Source organism: Cervus canadensis, chromosome 28 (genome assembly GCF_019320065.1).
Source record: "Cervus canadensis isolate Bull #8, Minnesota chromosome 28, ASM1932006v1, whole genome shotgun sequence".
Classification (NCBI taxonomy): domain Eukaryota; kingdom Metazoa; phylum Chordata; class Mammalia; order Artiodactyla; family Cervidae; genus Cervus; species Cervus canadensis.
In genome coordinates this window covers 18198394-18224906 of record NC_057413.1, presented here as the reverse complement: position 1 = coordinate 18224906, position 26513 = coordinate 18198394, and the positions used below count along the sequence as shown (strand labels likewise).

Here is a 26513-nt window from a genome sequence, read left to right as displayed (position 1 = left end):
TAAAAAGTTTATACACAGAACTGTCAGTTAAATAGAGCTGGGAGAGCTCTCAAATCCTGATGTTAGCAGAGTCTCTAACAGACTATTCTTTCGAGGACTCAGCCAATGAAAAGCCATGGCTCTCTGTTTATTATAGCTCTCTTGACTTCCTTTGCTTTTCTGTAAAGTGTTTTTCCTTGTTTGCAGTGTGGGGATTTGCACATGGATCATATGGTTGCAGACCCGGCCTTGCAGTTCTCTGTCAATTCTCAATAAGCCCATGTTTGCTGGGGAAATAGCTGGCCGTCTGTTTATTTCAGGTCAACGATAGAACACTGACCATACTTGCCCGGATGCACTCAGCAGAGCCACACCACCTTAAATTGTCCCAGTCTTTACAATTAACTGCCACATTATATGCCAATAATTTTAACCACTTTATTAAACTCTACTGTAAGGTGCAACTTAAAGGTACTTTTATAGCTGCTGCAGTTCCAGCTTGAACTCCAGGCTTACTCTCTGCCCTGGGTCACATAACTGGGTTTTTATCTTTCCAGCTCTACCTCTGTGCTTCTCTTGGTGATAATAGCAAATCCAATTTCCAAAAGGAAGTCAGTGTTAATGGCATCTGTGCTGGCATTTGCTCAGACTGCCCTTGTATTCCTTAGCTTTGATGCCTCTCCGTGTGCACGCCTCCTGCATTGGTAGCTACGTGGCTTTGTGTGAGTTCCTGATGCTTACTGTGTTCCATGGCCTCTGGTGAACATAGTACTTCCTGCCAGAGTGAGCTTCCTCTCAGCATCTCTAGTGAGAATACCGTTTTATAATCTTGTAATTTTTCCTCTCCAATGGTCTGGGCCAGTCCCAGGTGCTGGCGTGTCTTCGACTGCTTCATGCTGTGACACTTACTGAGTTATACTTAGCCAAGTTCCAAGCCATAACTAATCCGTTTTTAGTATTTAGGCAATGGAAAATGGTTCAAAGTTATTGTTGATTATATTGAGGATAAAGTATTTATTCTTATTCAATTGGTATATTTGAGAGAAGCAAAATGCTTATTTTACTTAAATACTGTACCGTGTGAAAATTTATTTTCTTGAGGGGAGTAAGAAAATCATCTCATTTATTTTTTTCTTCATGTTCACAATGGAAAGCCAGATTAAGTCCCAAAATACAAATAAATAAAAATTGTTTAATGGCATGTCAGCTTGAACAATGACATAGCAAATGTGAAATTAAATTTTAATGCATTTTTGAAATATGAGGAAAGGATAACCATACAGAAAGCTATATTATGAGCCCAGAAAGCATTAACCATTTTTATAAAAATATTAATAATTTACCATTAAGAAAAGGTGAAATGAAAAATCATTGCAAATACTTTGAAGCAAACATCTTAAATATGCTGGTGATTTGTAAATAGCCTGTCAGAACCTTGCAGTTTTATTTGAAAGTTTTATTTTATTTGTTTTTAGAGGCAGTTTGTACAGGGTATTTAAAAAATGAAATAATTTGGTAAAGGAAAATACCTTTATATTTGTGGCAGTAAATGGCATTCATTTTAAAAGCCTAGAGGTCTGCACATTACCTATGTCCTCTCTTGAGTCTTCATCCCAAGGACACTGAAATGTGACCACAGATGTGTTTATTTTCCTAGACAGAGCACATAGCAGAATAAGAGGGACACTCAAATGCTTCATAAACAAATAAATATGGTGTCCATTTTGTTAGCTGAAATGCAGCCATGCCGTGTGTCTGTGATCACTCAGAGCCCCATTCTTGCCGGGGGTGGAGAGAGACAGACTCCTACGCTGTGTGCAGGATTTTTGCAAACCTTGACTGTGTAAATGCTTTTAGACAGTTACCACATAAGCCCAATAATCACTTTGCAGAGGAGTTTGAAATTATGTGCCTTCAGGGTGAAGTAAATTTTGTTCCTGGGCTTTGATACTGCTTAACAAAGACCCTCTTTTCTCTAATACCAGCTGGAATACCATGTTTCAAGGGTAAACTCTGGAAAAAAAACTTCCAAATTGCTGTTTTATTATTATTTTTTATCTGAATAGGCAGAGGAATTAACTAGGTTTTTCCAGTTTTAATTTTTTAAGAGACTGATTCATTTGGTCTGATTATGAGGTTATATATCTTACAAGGTGTATTGTGCTTTCTGGGACTCCTCAAAGCCTTATATTTTTCTTTCACCACAAAGAACTATCTGTGGCAGCTACTTGCAGCCATCTTGGAGTAGTTGGTGTCACTCAGGCTTGTCTTTCTGCCATTAACTGCTAGAAAAGAGAGGAAAATATGTGAACCAGCTGTTCGCAGATACCAGATACCAGGCAGTGTGTTTGAGGAGGTTGAGATGGGGTAGAGTGTTGAAGAAGAGGGAGATTTGCAGAGAACATGTTTCGGGATACCTCATTACACATCCGCACACTCAAACTCCACAGAACCAGACAAAAACCAAAGTCCTAGAAAAGAATCAGTTGAAACATTCCTAAGCCTTACATGAGGCTAGAAGAGACTTGAGTTCCAACTAGCCAGAATGGAGACACCTAACCGAACACATGGGGGCATCCAGTAGAGGCCACAGAGGGTTACATCCTGGTCATGGGGCCGGGCCAGACTAACAGTTCCTCTTTCCTTTCTCTAACCAACCTTAAAACTGACTCACTGCCAGAACAAATCATGAAAACAGGCTTTAAAACCTGACTACCGGGACAAAGTGCCACACTCTTTAAAAGAAAGAAAGAAAATCCAAACACTCAAAAACATAGCATTCAGAATTTCTACTATCTAACAGAAATGATATAACAGGGACTCCAAGATGCAAGGAGAAGTATCCATAAAGCTGGGGGAAAATGAGTCAATAGACGCAGACCTGAAATGACACAAATAGTGGAATTAGCGTTAAACTCAGTTGCAGTTTCTGGAAATGAAAAATGCAATGTGTGAAATGCTTAATTCACTGGATGGTTTTAAGAAAAACTTAGACACTAAAGACAAAAGAAAAGATCAGTGAGTTTGAAAACAGTGTAATTGCGAATAGGATGACAAATGAGAGCCCAGTGCTATATGAGGAATTGTGAAGTAGGCCAAAATAACATATAGTTGGAATTGAAATTGCAGAAAGAGAATAGGGTCAAAAATTTTAAAATATTGACTTAAAATCATTCTAAATTTAATGTAAATTACCAAGCCATACATCTGAGGGACTCAACACAGCTAAGCAGCATAAACACAGAGGAAACCAAAGGAACACAGCAATTGTTTAAAATCAGTAATAAGATGATACTCTTAATAGCAATCAGAGAAAAGAAACACACATTACATACAAGGGAAAATAGATAAGAATCACTGTAAACATTTTATTTTAAAATTCAAGCTAGAAAGTAGTAGAAAAGTATCATTAGAATTCTGAAGGGGAACAAAAAGGCCTATCTAAAATTTTCTATTTCAGTGAAAATAGTCTTAAAGAGTGAAGTTTAAGTAAAAACTTTTCAGAAAAATATAAACTTGGAGAATTTGTCACCAGTAGATGTACATTACAAAAAATGTCAGAGGGAATTCTTCTGGTTGAAGGAAAATGATACTAAACCTTCAACTGTGTATAATAATGTCGTGGGTCATGATAAGTAAATATGGAACTTCTTTCCTTTCTTTCTTTTATCATTATACATTTGTATTTTAAAAAGTAATTTTATCCCATCATGACATCAAAAGCATGATCATAAAATCCAATTAATTATACTTCATCAGTATTTAATATCTTTTGCTCTTGATAAACGCTGTTAAGAAAGTGAAAAGACAAGCTACAGACTGGGAGAAAATTATTTTAAATCTTGTATGTGACAAAGAGTGTGGATCCAGAATGTTTAAAGCATTCTCAAAACTCAGTAATAAGAAAATATACAACTTAACTTTAAAAACAGGCAGAAAACATGAATAGCACCTCACTAAAGAGGATACAAAGATGGCAAATAAGCACATAAAAATATATTCAATAACACTGGCCATTCTGGAAATCCAAGTTGAAGTAATACCATACGTGTATTAAAGTGGGTAAAATAAACAATCCTGACAATAACAGGTGCTGACAAGGATAGAGAACATCTGTAACTCTCATACATTGCCAATGGGAACAAAGATGGTAGAGTCACTGGAAAATCATTTGACAACTTCTTTCAAGGTTAAACATACACATACCATGTGACCCAGCAGTCCCACGTCTGGGTGTCTGCCCTAGAGAACTGAAAACTTATGCTTACACAAAAACGTATACACAAAAGTTCATAGTCTCTACATTCATGATCGCCAAAAACTGAAAAAAAAACCCTCAAATGCTGTTAGCCTAATGAATGGATAAACAAACTGTTTAATATCCAGAAAATAATGTATTGTGAGCAATATAAAAGTATAAACTGTTTATGCACAACAACTTGGTTAAATTCTAAATATTTTATTTTATGTGAAAGAAGTCAATCTCAAAAGATTATATGTGCTATTATTTAATTAATACGATATTCTCAAAAAGACAAAACTATAGTGATGGAGAACAGATAAGGGGTTTCCAGGGATTAGTTTCAGCCTGAAAACTGTAGAGCAGGATTGAGCCCCAGAAAAGCAGATGTTTTCAGTTTAAGTCTGAAGGGAGGAAAAAGATGATGTCCCAGTTAGAAGACCATTTGACAGGAAGAGCTCTCTTAAAAGTAGAAGATCAGTCTTTTTGTCCTAATCAGGCCTTCAGCTCATAGGGTGAGGCCCACCCACATTAAGGAGGGTAATCTTCTTTACTTAATTTATTGATTTAGATGTTGAACTCATCCACAAATACCCTCATAGAAACACCTAAGATAATATTTGACCAAATATCTGGGCAGCCTACGGTCCAGTCACGTTGATGTATAAAATTAATCATCACAGGATGTACATATCTACAGATTGGTATCACAAGGAATTTGGTGGGAATTTGGAGGTTTTCTATATTCTGATTATGGTGGTAGTTACACAAATGCATATGTATTACAATGCAAAGAATGATACACAAGAATTAAAATGAAGTCAATTTTACTATATAACTTAAAAAAATAAAAAAGTATTGACTAAAATGGAGATAATATACTATGAAGTTTGTAGCTTATGCAGAGGCAAAATATACCACAAGAGCACAAAATCTGGAAGGGGGTAAATTGAAGTGTGTTGTTTTTACTTTATTCATGAGGAGGCAACTAAACCCGCCAATAAAAAAGCAGAAATGATCAAAATGGATAGAAAAACAAACACAAAGTTCACCTGTATACTGTCATAAGAAACGTTCTTAAAACATGAAAACACAAACAGGTTAAAAGCAAGAGGATGGGAAATTATATATAAAAAGCAAGAGGGTGGAAAATTACACAATCTCGAAATAATAACTGCAGTAAAGTTTGACTGGAGAGTAAATTATACCTCATGACAAAAATATTATTGAGGATAAAGTATATAGTATAAAATGATAAAGAAGAACAACTCATTAAGAAAATGTAACATTCCTAAGTCTGTAGGACCCACAACAGAGCCTCTAAATGTGTGAAAGTAGTACTAAGAGGGCTGGAAGGAAACATAGATGAAACCACAATTATATTTGGAGATTTAAATGCTCCTTCTCAGTAACTGAAGTTTGAGCCAACAGAAAAATCCGTAAAGGTATAGAAAACTTAAACAACACTACCAACATGACCTAACTGATATTTATAGAAAAGTTCAAGAGCAGAAAACACAGTTTTTTCAAGTAATATGGAACATTAGGGAAACTAGGCTTTGTTTAGGGCAATAAAAAAATCAGTAAACTTCTAAGAACTTAAATCACACAGAGTTAATACTCTGTCCACAGGAAAATTCAGTTAGAAATGAAAGACAGAAAGCTATCTGGAAAAACACAAAATATTTGGAAAGCAAAAAACACTCTTCTAAATAACCCATGGGTTAAAGAGAAAATGACAAGACAAATTAGAAAATAGTTTGAACTGGCTGATTCATATCAATGTATGACAAAACCCACTGAAATGTTGTGAAGTAATTAGCCTCCAACTAATAAAAAAAAAAAAATAAAAAATAAATAGTTTGAACTGAATGAAATTAAAATCTCAACCTGACAAAATAACTGGAGTGAAATTCAGTTGGTGCTTAGAAGAAAATGTATAGCATAGGCATATTAAATTGTCAAATCTCATTGAACTATACTCTTAAAATGAGTGAATTTTATTTTATATAAAGTGCCTCAATTAATTAAGAAATATAGCTACTAAGTATTGGGAGAAACATTCCACCAACTTGAGGGCTCAATAATACTTTCCTGAATATCACACTTTTGTTGACTATGTATAGGACTGTTCATTATGTGTTAATGAATAATAATAGTGTTTATTGAGTGTCTATTACTTTATAAACATGCTGCCAACTGTCAGGGATGCCGTATGATTAACATCAGGCTCTGCTGTTGACATAGTGCCTTGCAGGGCTAGACCTGTCCTTGGCCATACAGTGCCAGATGGTACCAAAGCCCACACTGTGTATTCCTCATTAGCAATGTCATTCATAAACAAAATTGTGCACAAAGTGGTAGGTGAGCCCTTGTCATCACCACAATCAACAAAGTCTGTAAATACATGTTGATCTGTGCTTTTCCAATTTTTGTTACTTCTAAGCTTCTTTGGGGGTCTTGAGAACAAACTCATACCCCTCCTTTGGTCATCTCGTGTAGAAAATTTGAATCTTAGTCATTTGTTTTTTTGGTGGGGGGGCGTACAGACCCCTTTAATAAAACGATAATCCTTAAAATAATTTAAACATCTACAAAAGACACCCAAACTCAGACACTGTGGACTGCGGGTGGAGTTGGGGTGGAGCTTGATCATGGCTTGTTTTTGTAGGTGGAGAAACACTCCCACATCAAACCTACACTGAGTTCAGAGAAATAACACAGCCACCGAGAGGGAGGGATGGGTTGCATCAGCACAGGGGCTCGGATGCTGTTCTGTTTACCATCGCCTCCTCGTCTCTGGTGAGGCACCCCGCCTCCTGTGCCCCTCGGGAAAAGCCAGACCCTACCCCTCCCTGCCCACCCTTCATCTCTCCCTTCCTGTGCCAAGTCCTGGAGCCAAGGGTCATGGTTAGGATAGTCTTTGGTGCAGTTAGGCAGTGGAGGGGTCCCGAGGCCTGGCCAGTTCCCGGTCACTGTGCCCAGGGCCTTGGGCCATCACAGTATCACACACTGCCGTTTGTGGGTGCCCGTGACCTGGTCTCCCCAGCGTTTGGTTTTCTTCTTCTTCTTCTGGCTTGTTTCCCTGGAATCTGTTGCCTAATTACTCTAACCAGGTCATGGAAGGCTTCATCAACGTTGAGAGGTGGGTCCTTGGCACTGGTTTCTATTTATGGAATATTGTGTTTGGTCGCCATTTCTTTTCCTTGCTCCCTGGTGATTTTCCTCAAATGCATCGGATCGACCTTTTGACCAAGAGGATCATCGGGAATGACTCCCTGTCCTTGACGCGCAGGATGAGCTGGTGGAAGCAGTCCACGTGCTCGAAGGTGGTCTTGTCCGTGACCGAGAAGAGGATGGGGAAGCTGTCCCCTGTGCGCAAGTACTGCTTCCGGAAGGCGCTGACCTTCACCTCCCGCCCGGCTGGGTCCAGAACGTCCAAGATGGCCCATTGACTGTCAATCTTTGTATGTTATAGGGAAGAGTCTTGGATGGCGGGGTTGTAGTCAGGCACAAAGATCTTCTGGAAAAGCTGAATGGTGAGGGCGCTCTTGCCCACATGCCCCCACCACCAGCTTGTACGTGGGGAGGTTGTCATGGGGGCTGCACTCGTTGCCATGTTGCTGGTTGGTCAGACCCTGAAAGGGACTTTTTAGGTAGTGAGCAGGCCCATCTCACTGGGGTCCTGATCGTCGCCGACTTCTCGATTGCACACACCCTGGAGCCTGCGGTAGGGCAAAAGGGAATCTTAGTCATTTTGAAATAACACTTTGAGTTCATAAGTCATCTGTTGATTCTAAGTCTAGGCTTGTGTGGTGTGGCCATGATGATAAACTCTGCTAGAACCAACACAGGCAGAATGGGAGGGATAAACCAGATGATTGTAAACATTTCTTTCCACTGCCAAACTATGATCACTTGAAAAGTAAGAACCAAGATTGTGAGCTTATTCATGATCAACACCAGAGACATGTCAGAAAAATCCTGACCTATTTTTCAATGCTAATATTGAGTTTTTATAGTCAATTAAATTACTATTTTTATATTTAAATGCTTATCTAAAGCCACAGGATTTTTGTTTTCTTTTAGTGAAAGATTTCAAAATATGTTAGTTAAATTTTATCAGATACTGATAAATAAAATGAATATGGATTAAAAGGAAAGTTGGAGATAAGTATGTAAATTTAGTGAGCTGATTTTTTTTTGGTATGAATCAGAAAAAACACAGAAAATGTTAACATTTAGATAAGACAGGTGAAAAACATTTATTTTAAAATTAACATTAATCTTTTCAAAGAAACAGTTGACAGCTTATCTGTGGCTAAAATGTTATTCAGTAATAATTTGGTTTGGTAGGTAAGAAGTGAGAGGAAAAAAGGAAATGAATTGAAGGGAAATAATGGAAATCATCTATGTACCTATTTAAGACATTTCTAAGTTTAGGGCATGTGCAAGTGAAAATATGGAGGATAACTGAAACTAGCAGATATTGAACCCATCTTGTTCTCTTTTCTTCTTTATTTCCTGTAATTAATGCTAATTTTTATTTTAGAAAATCTGTAACACCAAAAAATTTCTAGAAAAAACCAAATCTTAATTACACTAACATAAAACATGATTATATCTTTGTATTTCAGTGCACAAACATCTACTATTAAGTTAGTATTAGAAAGGTGCTGTGACCAGAATATGGACAATATTTCTATCATGTGACTGAAGTCATTTCATTTAAGTATTTCCTTACCTTCACTTTTCAGGTTATTGTAATACATTCCTAGGTAATAATGTCGCAGTCAACATCATTGTACAGAAATTTGTAGGTATCAATGAAAGTGAAAGTGAAGTTGCTCAGTCGTGTCCGACTCTGCGACCCCATGGACTTGTAGCCTACCAGGCTCCTCCATCCATGGGATTCTCCAGGCAAGAATACTGGAGTGGATTGCCATTTCCTTCTCCAGGGGATCTTCCCGACCCAGGGATCGAACCCAGATCTCCCACATTGCAGGCAGACGCTTCAACCTCTGAACCACCAGGGAAGCCCGTAGGTATCAATAGTTGTTTATTAAAAAGGAACCAGTATTTTAAAGGGTTTTCAATGTTACTTCCAGTTTTTTCCAGAAAGATTTTAACAATTTATAACCTCATTACTAATATGTAAGCATGCTTATCTTACTATGTCCTTGTTAATAATATGCACTAACATTTTTTAGTATCTTGTTATCTTAAAAACTAAAGGTTATGTAAGTTTTCACTAATTAGATTAGCTGTGAAGATAAATTTTTTGTCATACTGTTTGTAGTTTTTACTTCATAAATCATCTATTCCAGTGCTCTTCTATGAAAATAAAAACAGAGCTACAAATTTAATTTAAAATTTTTTCAGCAGTCACATTAAAAATTATAAAGCAGTATGGAAAATTAATTTAGGTAATTTAGTCTACTTAGCCCAGTTACCATTTCAACATATAATCAATATAAAAGTTATTAATGAGAAATTAAAACATTTTTCATGCTAAGTCTTTGAAATCTTCTCTACTTGACACAACACATCTCAATTTAATTGATCACATTAGCTGTGCTTGTTCTTATCTCAGATATATTTCTGAGACAACAAAACTGATTTAGAAGAGTCAAAAGAGGAATAGGAGAACAGAGTCAATTTTAAATGGATATGAGCCTAGATTTCCTTACCTGATTATGCCCTCCATCTATGAAGCACCTCATGCACTCTAGTCAGAAGTTCTAGGTCCTCATCTCTGAGCTGTAGGACACTCGCAAAGGATTGGGGGAGGACAAGGGGGCGGTGAGTCTCTAGTCTCTCCATCTGCCAGGCAGTCAAGCAACTCTGTCTACTCTGCTTGGGTCTAGATCAATTCTGGGCTTTCCTATTTTCCAACGTCATCCTTTCATTGTATCATATATGTAGCTTAATGCAATTTTCTGTTCATTCCATCTGTATCCCAGATATGATCCTGGTTCCCCTTTTCCACTTGGGGATCTCAACTTGAACCTCACCAATTCTACAACTTTTGAAAGTCTTAATTCTCCCTGGAATTTCTGATGATTCCCAGATATTTATACTCCAGCATATCCTTTGTTCTCAACTCCAGGCTTTCCCACAGTGCATGTTTTTGCCTTAAATCAACCCAGACACAGTTCCCTTTTTATTTTCCCCGAAAGAATCCGCATTGATGGAAAAAGCTTAGTGACAAATGTAACATTTATTAAAGCACTATACGACTGAGAAAGATAAGAGATAGGTGCATAGAAAACATCATGGTAAACGACTTAAAAATCCCCTCTTTGTATTTCTTATGCAGCAAAATCCTTTTCAGATACTCTGTCTTTGTGGGCTGTTGCTTCCCACCCTTGAGGCTGTGCAGGACCTTGTCTCACCCATCTCTCTCACCTCTTTTTTCAAATTCATCTTCATGATGACTCTTCCAGCTAACTTCTCTATTTCTTCTTTATTCATTGATCAGAAAAAATGTCGTTCTTCCAAATATCTACTTCAACCTGTGCTTGTCAAGCTATCCTCCCTTGTGAAGAGAGGCTTCTTTTCCTCTCCAGATTTTTTACTTTTATATATTATCTAATTGCAACTTAAGATATTACTTATAATACCACAAAATTCACTCTCTTAAAATGTACAATTCAGTCTTTTTTAGTTTATTCACAGTTGTACAAGTAACACTTCTGCTTTTTTTAAAAAACGTAATCTGTCCTCTTCAATAGTAGTTGAATCAGGTATAGCAATATATGCGATATATTTTGTTTGAAATCATACCTAGTGCTAGTTTATGTAACATATCCTGATTTTTCATCTTTCTAGTTTTTTACAGAAATATCAATTGCCTTTTCTGTACTGTTAAAATGATTAATGATATCATTTTCTTTGATGATGTTTATATATCTGTTTTATCTCCCTGTCTTAGCAAGTCATATAACAGAGTTGTGATCTTACAGCTTCATTATAAGGTTATAAACTGTTGAGATTAAGCACTGTATCATTTCCTTACTTTTGTTTTCTTTCACTAAGGCTACCCATATCACCTACCCATATGACGAGACTTTATTAGATCTCATAACTTTCTTTGCCTGTCTTCTACATCAACAGCTACTTCTCCCTTGACCTTGGAGTGTACACTTCAAGTTCACACTCTCTTTCTGCTCTTCCTTGACTTCAGAAGTTCTCTGTGTTCAGAGACATCCTTTTAATTTCTGCTTGTATCTCTTGTAACACCCATTATGGATTGATTGCCCACTTGACTGGTACTAAAGGTCTCAGAATTCATAGATGGAAAATTTTCCTACAAATCTGTTGTAAAGACAAGTCCTATAAAAGAATTTTCAGGTCAGGATTAAGAGTTATAAGCATGGTCCACCAAATATACTCTCCAAAAATATGAATATCATAAAGAGAAGAAGGCTGAGAAAAGTTTACATTAGAAGACATTAAAGATAAAATGGCAGTATGTATTTATACATGCAGATGTATGGAGACCTGCAGTCTCCAGTATGGCAGCAGCTAGTCACATGTGGCTATAAAAGTTGATATTAATTGAAATTAAATAAAGATAAAAATGCAGCTTTTCAGCACAGTGGCCACATTTCAAATACACAGTGTCTATCTGTGGCTAGTGGTTATTGCATCGGAGAGGGAAGGTCTATTCATATATTTTCACTTTTAGAATATGTAATTCTTTTGGAAGAATTCTTGGGCCTCAATACCAGTTATTTAGTAAACATTTGGGTAGCATATCACTATAGCTAAAATCTCTAGTGTTCAATCATTTATTATGTATCTGCTAAATTTACCCCTGAAAAATTTAAATAAAAATGACATGATGCTTATTTACATTTTCTGAGTTTTTATGACTGTAAAAGGTAATTTACAGACAACTTTTTTGACAGTCTTCCTTTAAACACTAAAAATAATGGCTAAGAAGAAGATATATAGCACCATGAATTCAACAGTGTTATTGGAAATTTATAATTGTGGTTACCAACAAAAGGGAATTTTAAAATTGCCGTCTTCAGTTTTCTAATTTTACCCCCCTTAAAATTATTAAAGTAATTGCTCAGAATATAAATTGTTATGGAATGGTCTTGTTTTAGCAAGAAAACCAAGGAGTGAATTTACAAAAATGTACAAAAATTCTTTCCTAGAACAATGATCTTGTCTATGAGCTTTAGATCTCTTTAATAAAGAGCCCTGTGCTCAGTAGGCATTGTGCATGAAAGACCATGGTAATGTCGCATGAGTGAAGGGCACAAATGCCTAATTTTAAAGAGTAACCCTTTTGCATTTATGACCTATACATCAGAATGAAATCTCATTGCATGTCTGGATTTGGGTAGTTGTAAAGTCAATTTATCTAAAAAAAAATATTTATTTTGAAATGTTTGCACACACTGGAGAAAAACTCAGTTAAAAAGAAATCAAACTCAGTGTTAGTCTGGGCTTCAGTGTCAGTAAATGCAGTTTTGAAAGTAGTTGTTCTGATGGGTTCTCTGGAAGTTGGTATCTTCTGAGAGAGAAGTGGGAGAGGCCTCATAATTAGGGTGGTAAGTTGTCTTGATAAGCTGCCAACTAGCCTTGTCCTAGCTCTGATTAAGCAAACTTTTTAGGGACTTCAAATTGCCACAAACTATATCCATCTTTATGAAAAGAATCTGATTGGTAATTTGAATAGGGTTATATTAATCAATATCTTGGGGTCAACCAGCTTTATTTTTGACACTATAAATTTCAACACATGTGAGTAGATTACAGTATTGATTTTTGAAGTTTTTTTTCTTTGAGCACCTAGTTTTATGCTTAAAGTATCATGTCTGCTCAATAAATGTTGAATGAGTAAATAAAAAGTTTTTTAAAATTTGCTTCTGAATGCAAAAGTATGCTTAAACCTAATGTGCCTCTGGAAGCAATTTCAGCAAAATACCACATGATGGGGTTGCTATTCTATGAACAAGGACTTCTAAAAAGAAAATACCCCTGCTGCATTTCTGGTTATGGTGAACTAATTTAGGAATAGGTAGAAAGTATTAATACAGATTTATCAAAAAAGATCAGCTTCCTTTTTTCAGTTAAATATTATATGATTATTTTAAAGCAGATGCCTTTAAAAATAATAGAGCAGTAGCTCTCCAGTGTGGTTCAGAGCTGAATTAGCCAAAAATTTGAAAAAAAAAAAAACAAAAAAAAAACAACACAGGTCCTTTTGCCTTACCTTGGACATTTTGAATCAGAAATACTTGGAATAAGAAGGGGGATCCAGAGTGAAAAACAAGAAAACAACCCAAACCGTCTCTCCTGATTCTCTGTCTCAGCTAGAATTAAGACTCTAAACTAGTAGAATATATTATTAAATTTATTAAACTTTTGCCTGTTACAGGGCTTCCCTGGTGGCTCAGATGGTTAAGAATCTGCCTGCAATGCAGGAGACCTGGATTCAATGCCTGGGTCAAGAAGATCCCCTGGAAAAGGGTTTCAAGGAGGAAGTAGAATTGTTTAGTAGCAAAAGAAAGATACTTCCAACCCTATGCGAGACAAGAAAGAGATCGCAAAAGCAGATGTGATAGTTCGTAAGTTATACAATTGGGGGCCATTTAGTGTATGGGCAATTATTTCGATAACTGCCTGTGGTCCTTAAGAATTCTTTCAATACACATTACAGTCATTGACATTCATAATGATTCTGCTGAAACATTTGCTTCCAGAATACATTATAATACATTTCCAAAGGTCCTTACAAAAACAAAAACCACCAACACGAATAAAAAAATAAAATAAACTTTCAAATTATTCCCCAGAGTTATAATTTACTATTCAACCTCTTTACCTCCTATTGTATAGTAGAACTTCAAGACTAAATTTTGTCTGCTTTTTACTGTGAATCTTTGTTTATACATCTCTGATTGCTAAGGGCAGGGTCTATATCTTATCTTTTTCTTTTTTTGTGTGTTTAACACAGTGTCTTACCGAAAAGAGACATTTGATTTATTTGACTTCAGAGTAAGCTCAGATAGCTGGAAAATTCATCCATATCTAATTCTCCTGAAATTTCTGAGAATTGAGGCTTATTTTATTACTTTATTATGTTTTATTAGGTGAAGTAGGAAAGGATTTGTATGAATGACTTCTCTAGAAATCATCTAGCTAGAATTCTTTCATTTTACCCAGTGAAAAGCTACCCACTCCAGTATTCTGGCCTGGGGAAATCCATGGACTATATAGTCTACGGGGTCCCAAAGAGGTAGACATAACTGGACAACTTTCACTTCATTTTACTTCACTGTGACTCTATACCTTGATAATCCTTACCAATCAAAAACAATAGGATATCTTAAGAATACAACAAATAAGTGTTTTAATTTATTAGAATATACAATAGTAACATGATATATAGACTATATAACTATATAAATATTACCAAAAAGTGCCAAAATAAATTGATTTTTTTTTTAAAAACAGGGTGAATTTCTAAATGTATTATAAGCTTTGAAAAATACTTATGAGACTCTGAAAGGAACAATATTATAATACTCCTTGGGATTGAATGATATATTAACCCGCCTATATTTTGAATAAAGTGTTTTGGTAAATATGTACTGCACCCAGGGAGAGAAGAATATCTAAAATATTTATTTTCATAATGTTTTCCTCCTAGTTCCCACTCTAATGATATCAAAATTGCATGGATATTGATAATTCAGTCAGATTTAGCTTCTGTTAAAAACCAGTCATTGTAGGATTTATGCATGATTCGTAATTTGCCAAAATATATTTAGCAATTGGAAAAGATATCTCACAGGTGGCTGAAGGAAATCATCCCATTGGTTATGATTATTTTTTCAGATTTGATGGATAGTACATACGTTTTAGGTAAAAAGAAATTTCAATTTACAAGTTTAATTTCACCAGTCTATTATGTTTGATTGAACAAAATGTGATTTGTTCAAATATTTTGTCTCATTATCTTTAATTAAATTCTACTTTATGATCATGAATTTGTAATGGCATTAATAAGAATAAGGCAAAAAATGATAGTGGAATTTTAATTTAGTGCTTATAAGATCAACAAAGCTGAGAAGGGCCCACCTATCATTTATTTCACTGACAATTTAATTAGAATTTGAAGAAATACTATTGGGCAAACTTTAATGTGTGTATTAGCTTAGATTATGTAACACTGAAAGGATCTGCAAATACTTTAAAATGACTATTTTTTTATTGTAATCTAAATATTTATTAAATGTTAATAGAGCATCTGCTGTCAAACCATGGCCCTTCTTTTTAGTATTCTAAACAGTACTGTGGTCCCCTGTTATCTGTGACTTGAAACTGATCTTTTAAACATTGTGTTGCTTGTTTAGAATTATTTTTTTACTAACTGGACCCATCTCTTAGAACTCCTGTTCTGGTGCCTTGAAAAAGTTGAGCCAGAACTCAGGTTCAGAATGCCCCTTTTATATGCCTCTGTATAAAATAACATAAAGTATATGATATAAATAATATAATATATATATATATAATACTATGTATGTCTGTATGGTGTGTGTATATGCATGAGTGTATGCATATGTACAGCTTCTCTGGTGGTTCAGACGGTCAAGAGTCTGCCTGCAATGCAGAAGACCTGAGTTCGATCCCTGGGTCAGGAAGATCCCCTGGAGAAGGAAATGGCAACCCACTCCAATATTCTTGCCTGGAGAATCCTATGGACAGAGGAACCTGGCAGGCTGTAGTCCATAGGGTCACAAAGAGTTGGACAAGACCGAGCAACTAACACTTTCACTTTCTTTTCATGCATATGTACATATACACTTCAACCCATTCTCATGGAGACCTAAGGTCTTCATATATCTGCAGTTGGTGGATGGAAAGGGGGGCCATGATGGCTGACCATTCAAAATTAACAAAACAAAAAGAAGAGGTATTAAGGTGAGGACTGTGACGTTGAGAGGAGAAAGCTCATGAGTGTCTTCCTTAAAGAGAACAGAATGGCCAATAGTCCTATGGCAAGAAGCAGTTATCCGCTCTAGCAGTCTGATTTGAAGGGTCTGTGAAGGCTATTTTCCACCAAATAGTTTACTGCTCCAATTCTTGTGTTTAATATTTGAGCATCTACTGAGTGCAAGACACTGTACTAGTGTGTGTGAGTAGAATGGTTAAAAAAAGTCAAGGAAACTGTTTTAAAGAGATTAAAATTTAAAGAAATTAATAAGATAACATGCTTTTCAAAAAGTTAACTCAGTTTTCCTAAGCATTTTCCTTTTGAATGAAGTAAACCATCATTATTTAAGAAACCATGTAAATAAAGCTTTGAGATAGAAGCTGAGACCCTGAGGCAAATGTAAGTGAATAAATAAACTAACCAATATTAGTTTTATCTTAGAAATATGTGAAATTTTGAATGTGGATGAGGAGAGCTCCAAGATAGCAGAGCATCACAGTGGTTAGCTCAAGAAATTTAATCAAAAATTTAATTGAAATTGTCTCTATTTCTGGGAAAAACATACTCAGTGAGTGTGAAACAGGATGCATGATGATAAGAGAAGACTGCTCTTTAGCAGGAATTGGTAAGACAGCTCAAATTGCGAGTTTGACTGGGGCAAAAGTGTGGGGAGGCAGAGTCCGGGCAGAAGGAAAAGTGTATGCAAAGGCACCAATCTGGGAAATGGCTTTCCCCCTGCCTCATCCCAGAGAAGGTCAGCAAGCCTTAGGATTTATAGTAGAAGGGTAGGCTACACCAAGGAAGACAGTGTTTGTATTAGGTTTTTGTTGGGAAAATTGGATAGTCAGTGTCTTAATCTATTTGGACTGCTATAACAGAATACCACATACAAGATGGTTTATTAACAAAGGACTTCATTTGTCACAATTCTGGAGGCCGCAAAGTTCAATATCCAGATACTTGAAGATTTGGTGTCTGTGAAGGTTCACTTTGTCCCCACATTAAGGAAGGGGTGAGAGAACTCTCTGGGCTTTCTTTTATAAGGGCACTAATCCCATTCATGAGGATTCCATCCTCATGATCTAATCACCTCTCCAGAGCCCCATTTCCAAATACTGTCACATAGGAATTAGGTTTAAACAAATGAATTTTGGGGGAACACAAGTGTCAGTCTGTAGTGGTCACTGATAGTCTTCAAGTGGATCACAGATATGATTGGATTTTAATTTTAAGGAAATAGTGGTGACTTTTTTATGAAGAATGGACTGAAGATTGCAGTGGATAAGATAGCTGGTAGCTTTATGAAAAATGAACTGAACAGAGGGAATAAAAATTATAGAGACTAACTAATAGGTTATATCTGTAATCTCAGTAACAGATGATGGTGTTTGGATATTTCTGGGGTTAAAGATTAGAAAAGTCCAAGGTCATAGTGATTTTTAAGAATAAACGTTAAATCTCTTTGCTCCTAGTGAAGAGAACTTTATTAACTTTCATATATTTAACAAGGTGTTGCTAATAAAGTTTCCATTCTTTTTCATTCACCCTTTGAACTTTCTGCAAATTTGTGTGAAGTCATTCATGCATCTTCAATTCATGAGAGCAACATAGCATAACATGTGATATTCCCACTTGTATTATACTAGGAGTTAGCTCTTTTTGTAATGATATGTATGAAATTAGTACAGTAATTAATAAAGAAAATATATCTGCTATAAAGTTGGAGCATTGAGCTGGAATTGTTATTATTATTTTTTTAACTAGGAAAGTCTCTTCTTTGGATAATTTGGAATCAGAGTTTTGAACTGAATTTGAACTTAGTGGTGTATGAATTAGCTTCCCCTTGCTTAAATGTGACTACATTTTTTCCAAGAAAAACAATTTGAAAGTCTTGGAAAAAAGCTCAAAAAATCCTCTTAATATATCAAATAACTCTTACAAAACAATTCTTTGATGTTAAGTGTGAAAGCATCAGAAACATGGAGATTAAATTTCCTCTGGGACATTTCTACATGAACGGAAAAAGTGCTTAGTAAAACACCTTTTGGGTTTTGCCTATTCCCAGAAGCATTTTAAAAGGAAAATAGGCATTTAGCAAATCCAAGAGCAGCTGAATTTTTACATCCTTTATACAGACATATTGTGTTACTTAACTTCTTTTCCAGTTCCTTTAGTTTGATTCTTTTAATATATTGGGATTTTCTAAACTTTGTCCAGTTGGTTTTATTTTGGGATGTATATTTTCAAGTAGGACCAACAGTATGACCAGAAGTCATTGCCAACAGAGATGCTACTCCAAGGAGTTTCTGAATTTAATGTATAATATGTTCTACCCCGTTTACAACCACGCCTTCCTCATTAAATGTGACTCTCATGCAGTGAGATCAAAGCTAGCCTTGAGCAAACTGGGATATAGTCAAAATCTGTGGGTTGTGAATAAACTTGGCCTGCATAAAATGCACCAATGAAACACCATGCCTTTCTTGAAGAATCAATGCTTTTCCCAAGTTCTGTTATTCAATGACTTCAAACAAACAAACAAAAAAACACACTTTTTATTAGTTTGTTTTGGTTTCCATGATTCACTTTTTTTTTCCCAAAAAAGTAAGTGTTCATGAGTAAGGAAATTAACAAATGAACTGAGCTAAACACTTTTACATGCATTATATTAATATTATATTTGAGCTGGTGAAAGCTTAGATGGTAAAGAGTCTGCCTGCAATGCTGGAGACCTGGGTTCAATCCCTGAGTCAGGAAGATCCCCTGGAGAAGGGAATGGCAATCCACTTCAGTATTCTTGCCTGGAGAATTCCATGGACAGAGAGCCTGGTGGGCTACAGTCCACTGGGTCACAGAGTTGGACACAACTGAGCAACTAACACTAATGCCTTATTTTCAGGTGAACAAACAGAGTCAAGGGGTCTGGGTTCACACTCAGGAAATCATGAAAGTGAATTTTAAACTTTGGCTGTTCTTCCTACTCTCAAAGTTATGCTTCTTTTAACTTTTCTGGCTTTACTTTTTCTCCTGTCATTTAGAGATGAATTTTGCTAAGGATCTGTACTTGGCTTTCTTCTAGCGATGATTTCTCACAATATGATGCCATCCAATTCTAGGTTTTCCCTTAATACTTCTGCATAGATGATTCCTTTGTATCTATGCCCTTTCCATCATCACCAATATGTCAGGTCCTAATTGAATTCAAATTTAATTTTACAAAAAAGTTACTTAAGTATTTAAGTCACTTTGAAAAACTTGAAAAACTTTAAATCTTTATCCCAGTGGGTAAGTAAACTATCCAGTAGTGATACTCATATTTAAAATGGGCTTATATTCAGACTTGTATGAAAGTTAGGATATTTGTGTGGCATACAGTTAATAGCAGATATAAATCTTGTTGCTTCCCAGGTGGCTCAGTGGTAAAGAATCCGCCAAGCAGGAGATGTGGGTTCAACCTCTGAGTCAGGAAGATCCCCTGGAGAAGGAAATGGCAACCAACTCCAGTATTCATGCCTGGGAAATCCCATGGACAGAGGAACCTGCTGGGCTATAGACCCCTGGTGGGGTCACAAACAATCGCACATAAGTGAGTGACTGACTCAACAACAACAATAAAAACAACAACAACAGCTTAAATCTTGTTAGAGCTGATGTACTAAAGTCTCAATTTTAGTTTTATATGGAAGCATTTTATTTGTAGGGTACAATATAGAAAAATATCCTGAGATGAAAGAGTTCTGAGTTTATGCTTTCATTTTAACATTTCCCTCCTTATACTGCATGTATACATACATGCTTATAAGGAAGGTATATTTTGACCTCTTTCACTGAAACAGAATCCTACAGAGCATCTTTTCTCTGACGTATGAGATTCCTTGGCAAGAGTTTAACTGGGTTTTCTCAGCTTGCTGTTTCTCCTATGAGACCTGCAGGGGAGAAAACCAATTGGCAATTCATTTCCCAGTGAGCACGCCTCCCTTTCTGCATTTCAATGTGCGGTCCCTTGTAAGATCTTACGTGGAACTTTCATTGTATTCTTGAAATAGTCAGTTCCTCTGCTGTATCAGATTCTCACACACACACAAAAATGTTCAATTATAATAAGTATGTTTCCATTACAGACTGTAATAAAATATTACATTGTGGTTATATGAGTACTCACACCTCAGCCAATAATAACAGAACCCATTGCACACCGTGTGATAAGCTTCAGACATAACCATTCAAGAAGCTAATATGAAACCTTTGGCTAATTTGGCCAAATTTCTCTAATTATCTTCAAGGTTATGTCCCTGCTGCCATTGTTAACTGTATTTATTAATGTAATAGTTTCCTAAATAGAGTTTAATGAAATAATACATAACTATTATGAAAACTTCATAAACATTTTTGAATTTTTAATAGGAGTCATAGATATACAGAGAATTCAGAATTATTTCACTTTGTGTGCTCAGCCGTGTCTGACCCTTTGCGACCCTGTGGCCTGTAGGTAGCCTGCCAGGCTCCTCTGTCCATGGGGATTCTCCAGGCAAAAATACTGGAGGGTTGCCATGTCCTTCCCAGGGGATCTTCCCAACCCAGGTATTGAGTCCAGGTATTCTGCATTGCGGGTGGATTCTTTACCAACTGAATCATCAGGGATTAGTGGTTTAAATATTTAAATTATTTTAAAATAGTAGTTTATTTAAGGTTGTTAGTTATCTTTTTAAAAAATACACTTTTAGTTTAAAAATTATTTTAAATTTGCAAAAAAATTTCAAAGATTGTACAAAGGGTTCTTTTGCATTCCATACTCTTTCCCTTTTTATTAACATCTTACCTATATGACACATTTGTTGCAATTAATGAAACTATAATGACACTTTGTTATTAAACAAAGTCCATATTCTATTCAGATTTCTTTAGTTTTCACCTAATGTCCCTTTTCTGTTTCAGGAACCCATCCAAAATACCATAATATGCTTAGTCCTCATATATCCTTGGTAAACTCTTTGCTGTGGTTTTTCTGTTTTTCCTTATTTTTGATGACCTAGACAGTTTTGAGGAGCACTGGTCAGGTATTTTTGCAGAATGTCTCTCAACTGGAATTTGTCTGTTGCTTTTCTCATGATTAGAGTGGGTGATATTCATGGGTTTCCAGGAGAAAGAACAGAGAGATGCAGTGGCATTCCTACCACATCAGACCAAGTGTATATGCTATCAACATCCTGCACAATGTTGATATTAACCTTGATTATTTGGGTGAGGTCATGTTTGTCAAATTTCTCCATTGTAAAATTACTTCTTTTCCCTCTTTTTCCATACGGTATTCTTTGGAAGAAAGTCACTATGCACAGCAACATTTAAAGAATGGGATATTTATCTCCATCTTCTTGAGGGCAGAGTATTTGAATAAATAGTTTAGAATTCTTGTGCATGGGAACTTTGTCTGTCTTCTCCCATTAATTTAATTATTCATTCATTTATTTATGTTAGTATATGCATGCAATTATATATGTGTTATAATTATGTCATATTGTAATATGTAAGCATATATTGCATTTTTTTCATATTATGTTATTATATATATATATATATACACACACACACACATGGGGCTTCCCTGGTGTCTCAGTTGGTAAAGAATCTGCCTGCAGTGCAGAAGACCCAGGCTTGATTCCTGGCTCTGGAAGATCCCCTGGAGAAGGGAATAGCTACCCACTCCAGTATTCTTGCCTAGAGAATTCCATGGACAGAGAAACTTGGCAGTCCATGGGGTCACAAAGAATCAGACATGACTGAGCAACTAACACTTTCCCTGGTAGATTAATGGTAAAGAATTCTCCTGTCAATGCAGGAGATGTGGGTTCAGCCCCTGGGTCTGAAAGATCCCCTGAAGAAGGAAATGGCAACCCACTCCAGTATTCTTGCCTGGGAAATCCCATGGACAGAGGAGCCTGGTGGGCTACAGTACTTGCAGTTGCAAAGAGTTGGACATGACTTAGCACGAAACACATCAACAGGCATTATATATATATATATATACATATATATGTGTATATATATATATACACACACACATATTTATGTGTGTATACACACACACACACACATATATTCTAGCAGAGGTTGAATAGGAAATTGAAATTGTGTGTGACTTTTAGGTCATTATTCTAACTCCAAGAGGCTTATGTGGCAACTAGGAAGGATAACTGGATTTATTGAAATAGCCAGCCAATCATGACAAGGAAATCTTTTTCAACACAGTGAATTCTCTGGTGATGCTATTAGCCTGGAACTGGGACACATAGTTGAGTGCAGCTTCTCTAAAGGCAAAGACAACAAAGTAAGCACAGAAAAAGTGAACAAAACACACTCAGTTTATGGCATTGCTGAGAAAGCTGGACCTGCTGTCTACTTCAGTAAAGTCAGTTACTCTCAAGGAGTGCTGACTGAACACAGATTGAGTACCAAGGAGTGATCGAGATCATGGAGGAAGGGGTATAAAGGGTGAGGTCTATCCAATTGGCATAATTGAGATGGTCAACAAAGGAGACTGGCCTCTTTACTATCTGTGGTTTTATCTTTTCCAGAATGTCATATAAATAAACTCATGAAGTATATAGGTTCTCTGGACTGACTTGTTTCACATAGAAACATGCGTTTAAGATTCATCCATGTCTCAAAGAGTCGGACACAACTTAGTGACTAAGCAACAGTTCGATCCTTTGTATCATTAAGTAGGATTTCACTGCATGGATGTAGCACACTTTGTTTATTCATTCACTTGTTGAAGAATATTTACTTGCTTCTTGTTTCTGGTGATTATGAATAAAGTGGCTTTAAACTTTTACATGAATATTTCTGTTATATGAATTTTCAGTCAGTCCAGAAGTATGATTGTGGGGTCATACTGTAAATCTGTGTAGCTTTATAAGAAATTGCCAAGCTGTTTTCCAAAATGGCTATATCATTTTTCATTCCTACCAGCGATAAATGAAAGTTATGCTCTGTGCTTTTGTCAACAATTAATATTGCTATATTTTTTGGATTTTGGCCATTCTAATAGATGTGTAGTGGTCTTTCATTGTTTTAATTTGCATTTCCCTAATTACAGATAACTCAACATACATTAATATGCTTATTTTCCATCTGCATACCTTCTTTGGTAACATGTATGTTCAATCTTTTACCTTTTTCTAAATTGGGTGTTTGTTTTCTTGTAATTGAATTTTAATATTTACATTTTTAAACTAAAAAGGATAATACTACAGATTGTGTTCTGTGATATTATATTTACATGACCATCAAATGTATTTTAAATACCCTTCAAATCACACTTAACTTGACTGCACCTTTGTGATAGAAACTTTTAATATTAACTCGTCAAAATTGAACTGATACTTGTAATCTCTCTTGGAGCTCGATGGGGTCATGTTACTGCCCAGTGGGGTGTAACTGGAAGTGTTATATCACTTCTGTTTCCTTTATCCTTCCCACTGACTGGAATGTTCACGTGATTGTTTGTAGGTTTGGTTAGCTGTGCCTTCTATGTTTCCTCTTACCATACTGTATTTTTCCTATTGTGGCACTTGTGATGTTTTGTGGGAGGTTCTCATTTTACTGGTTTCCTCCTTGCTAGGATATAAATTCTATGAAGACAAAAATTCTGATTGTTGTTTTTTATTCTCAAATCTCATAGTGCCTGGAAAAGTTAGTCTTTTCTAACTTTTTATTGGATATATCAATAACTTACTAAATGATCATCATATAATTAGAACTTTTATAGGAACACTCAAAGTTATTTTTCTGCATACATTCTGTCTTCTCAATTATTTTAAAAGCCTCAAGGGAAGAAACCATGAAATATTGCACAAAGATCAAATAGTAAATGCTAGATGATAGCCCCATAAAGCTAAACCAACTTGATTAAAATGTGTAAAAGGTAGTGTGAAATGTAGCCTTAAGGAGGAAAACTCTAAGTACAAATACACAGTTTTTAAAATCTTTATAGTAGTTGAGGATGCAAAGTAAATAAAACAAAGTCCTTGACCTCAGAGAGATCAACATTTGGTATAAGAATTCAGCAAAGTCAGTGTGGTCCCAGTTTACATGCTTCAAGTAGAGGAGAGGAATGTGAACATGAAAAATCTGGAAAATGCTGGACAAATTATAAGCAATTTTCAGCATACCAAGGTCGGGTGGAGAATAGGTCTTTGCTCAAGTGAAGAAAGATCAGAAAGGCAAGTCCTAAAGATACTTGGCGGTTCTATACTTTGTTCATAATCTCTAATCTGACTGTTGTCCTATCGAAATTGTTTCAAAGATCTCACTCACAACTTATTACAATACTTTGTTTACTGTGAAAGCTCACTGATGATATTGCTATTCTTCTGGCTTCAAACTTTGAAAATGACTCAGCATTTAAGACTGTATTTATATATTTTTGTGATATTTGATAGCTTTCTGATACATTAAAAATATGTTCCTATTAGGCAGAATGCTTATTCTTTCTTGTTTCACGCTCATCTATGATGAGATAATGATAACCTGTCAATATATAGTCTCAAGGGTCTGAAGATAGTTAAATGTCAGTGTATTTAACTTCATTCTTTCTTTGAGAAATGGACCCTGGGCCCACAGGTAAACTCTGCCTTCCAAATTGCTGGATTTTCAATATACTTTCCCACATAAAGAATAATGCTACTGTAACTACCACTAATCTCTCTCCCCAAAATATTGACTCAATTATTACTTGATGAGAAGATATTCTAAATGCTTTGAAATGGTATTATCACATTGAATCATAACAATCCCAGGGGTTAGGTATTATTACTGTTTCCATTTTGGAGAGACAAAAACTGAGACAGAAAAAATCAGGTTACTTGTTGTTGACTGTTTTATATAGTGATCATATAACATATATAGTGATTTTCAGAATGACAGTTCTAATCCAGATAGTCATGAATCTAAGACTGAAAGAATCTTAGCCACTGCAATGTATTGCCTCTCTGATAGCTGCAGAAATGTATGCACTAATCTGTATATCTATCTAAAGTTGTTAGTTTCTGAAATTATTCTTGGGGATTGATAAATGTTCAAAGATTACTAGAAAATACTTCTGGGGAGAAGTTCATACTTAGATCACCCTATTTTACATGTTCAAAATCCCAGAAGATGGAACTTCTTCCAGACCTATATAGCTTGTCTATGTAAGTGAGATCAGAATTAAAACAATTTCACTACGAGATTGAAGTTCCAAATTTTGACTCATGAGGCTAAATCAACTGCTAGTCATATTTACAGTGGTGATGATTTTTACTAATATGATGAACATATTCATTCAGGCATTCAATCAGCAAATCTTCATTGGGCACTATTTGCTTAATACCCCATTATATGTTGGGAATACAGAGAAACTTTTCTCTTAAGGAGTTCACAATGGAGGAGATTCACAAAGAGTAACTAATTGCAATTACTGTGGTTACATGCTTTCATGGATGTATATGCAGGCATAGATAACATTGACTCTTCTTGTTTACAAACCTAATGCACAAAAAAAGCAACATTCTTGCAGAGAGTTTTCTAGCAATGGGAGATAAAATAAAGCATCACCAGGAGGTACTGAGAATCCATTATGTCCAAATTCTGCATTTAGTGTTTCAAGGAATCTGACTCAGTAACTATCCCAAACGGCAGATTTGCCTTTGATTCTTCAGAACTGAGATGTTTGATTGGGCTACAATCCCAAAGGTATGCATGCACCCATCGGTTTTCTGTTGAAGACTTGGGTATTTCATACCTTTGACGTATATAATCCTAAAATTATGGAAGATAAAGTATCCTGGAAGTACTCAAGAAGTTTCTAGATTATCTCAAGTGGCATTTGTCAACCACATGGTAACCTTGTTTACCAGCTGTATGAAATAGATCAGGATGTATATTAATTCATTTTGTTCTGATTTTTTTGTCCCTGTATCTAATTTGAAACTTTACTCTGGGTCCAAGTTATGTCATATCTAAATTAACTCCCCAAATTCAAGTTTTCATAATTCAGGTTCCATTTCTTATATATACATTTGTGTCATGTCAGTTCAGTTCTGTCACTCAGTCATATCTGACGATTTGCGACCCCATGGACTACAGCATGCCAGGCTTACCTGTCCTTCACTAACTCCCAAAGCTTGCTCAAACTCATGTCCATCGAGTTGGTGATGACATGCAACCATCTCATCCTCTATGGTCCCCTTCTCCTCCTTTCTCCAATCTTTTCCAGCATCAGGGTCTTTTCAAATGAGTTGTTTCTTTGCATCTGGTGGCCAAAGTATTAGAATTTCAGCTTCAGCATCAGTCCTT

The 26513-nt window shown here is 35.8% G+C and overlaps 1 pseudogene; it reads right to left on the bottom strand.

Moving 5' to 3' along the window:
* Nucleotides 1-7216: 7216 nt before the first annotated feature.
* On the bottom strand, nt 7217-10693 carry LOC122429224 (annotated as a pseudogene).
* Between the last annotated feature and the right edge of the window lie 15820 nt (nt 10694-26513).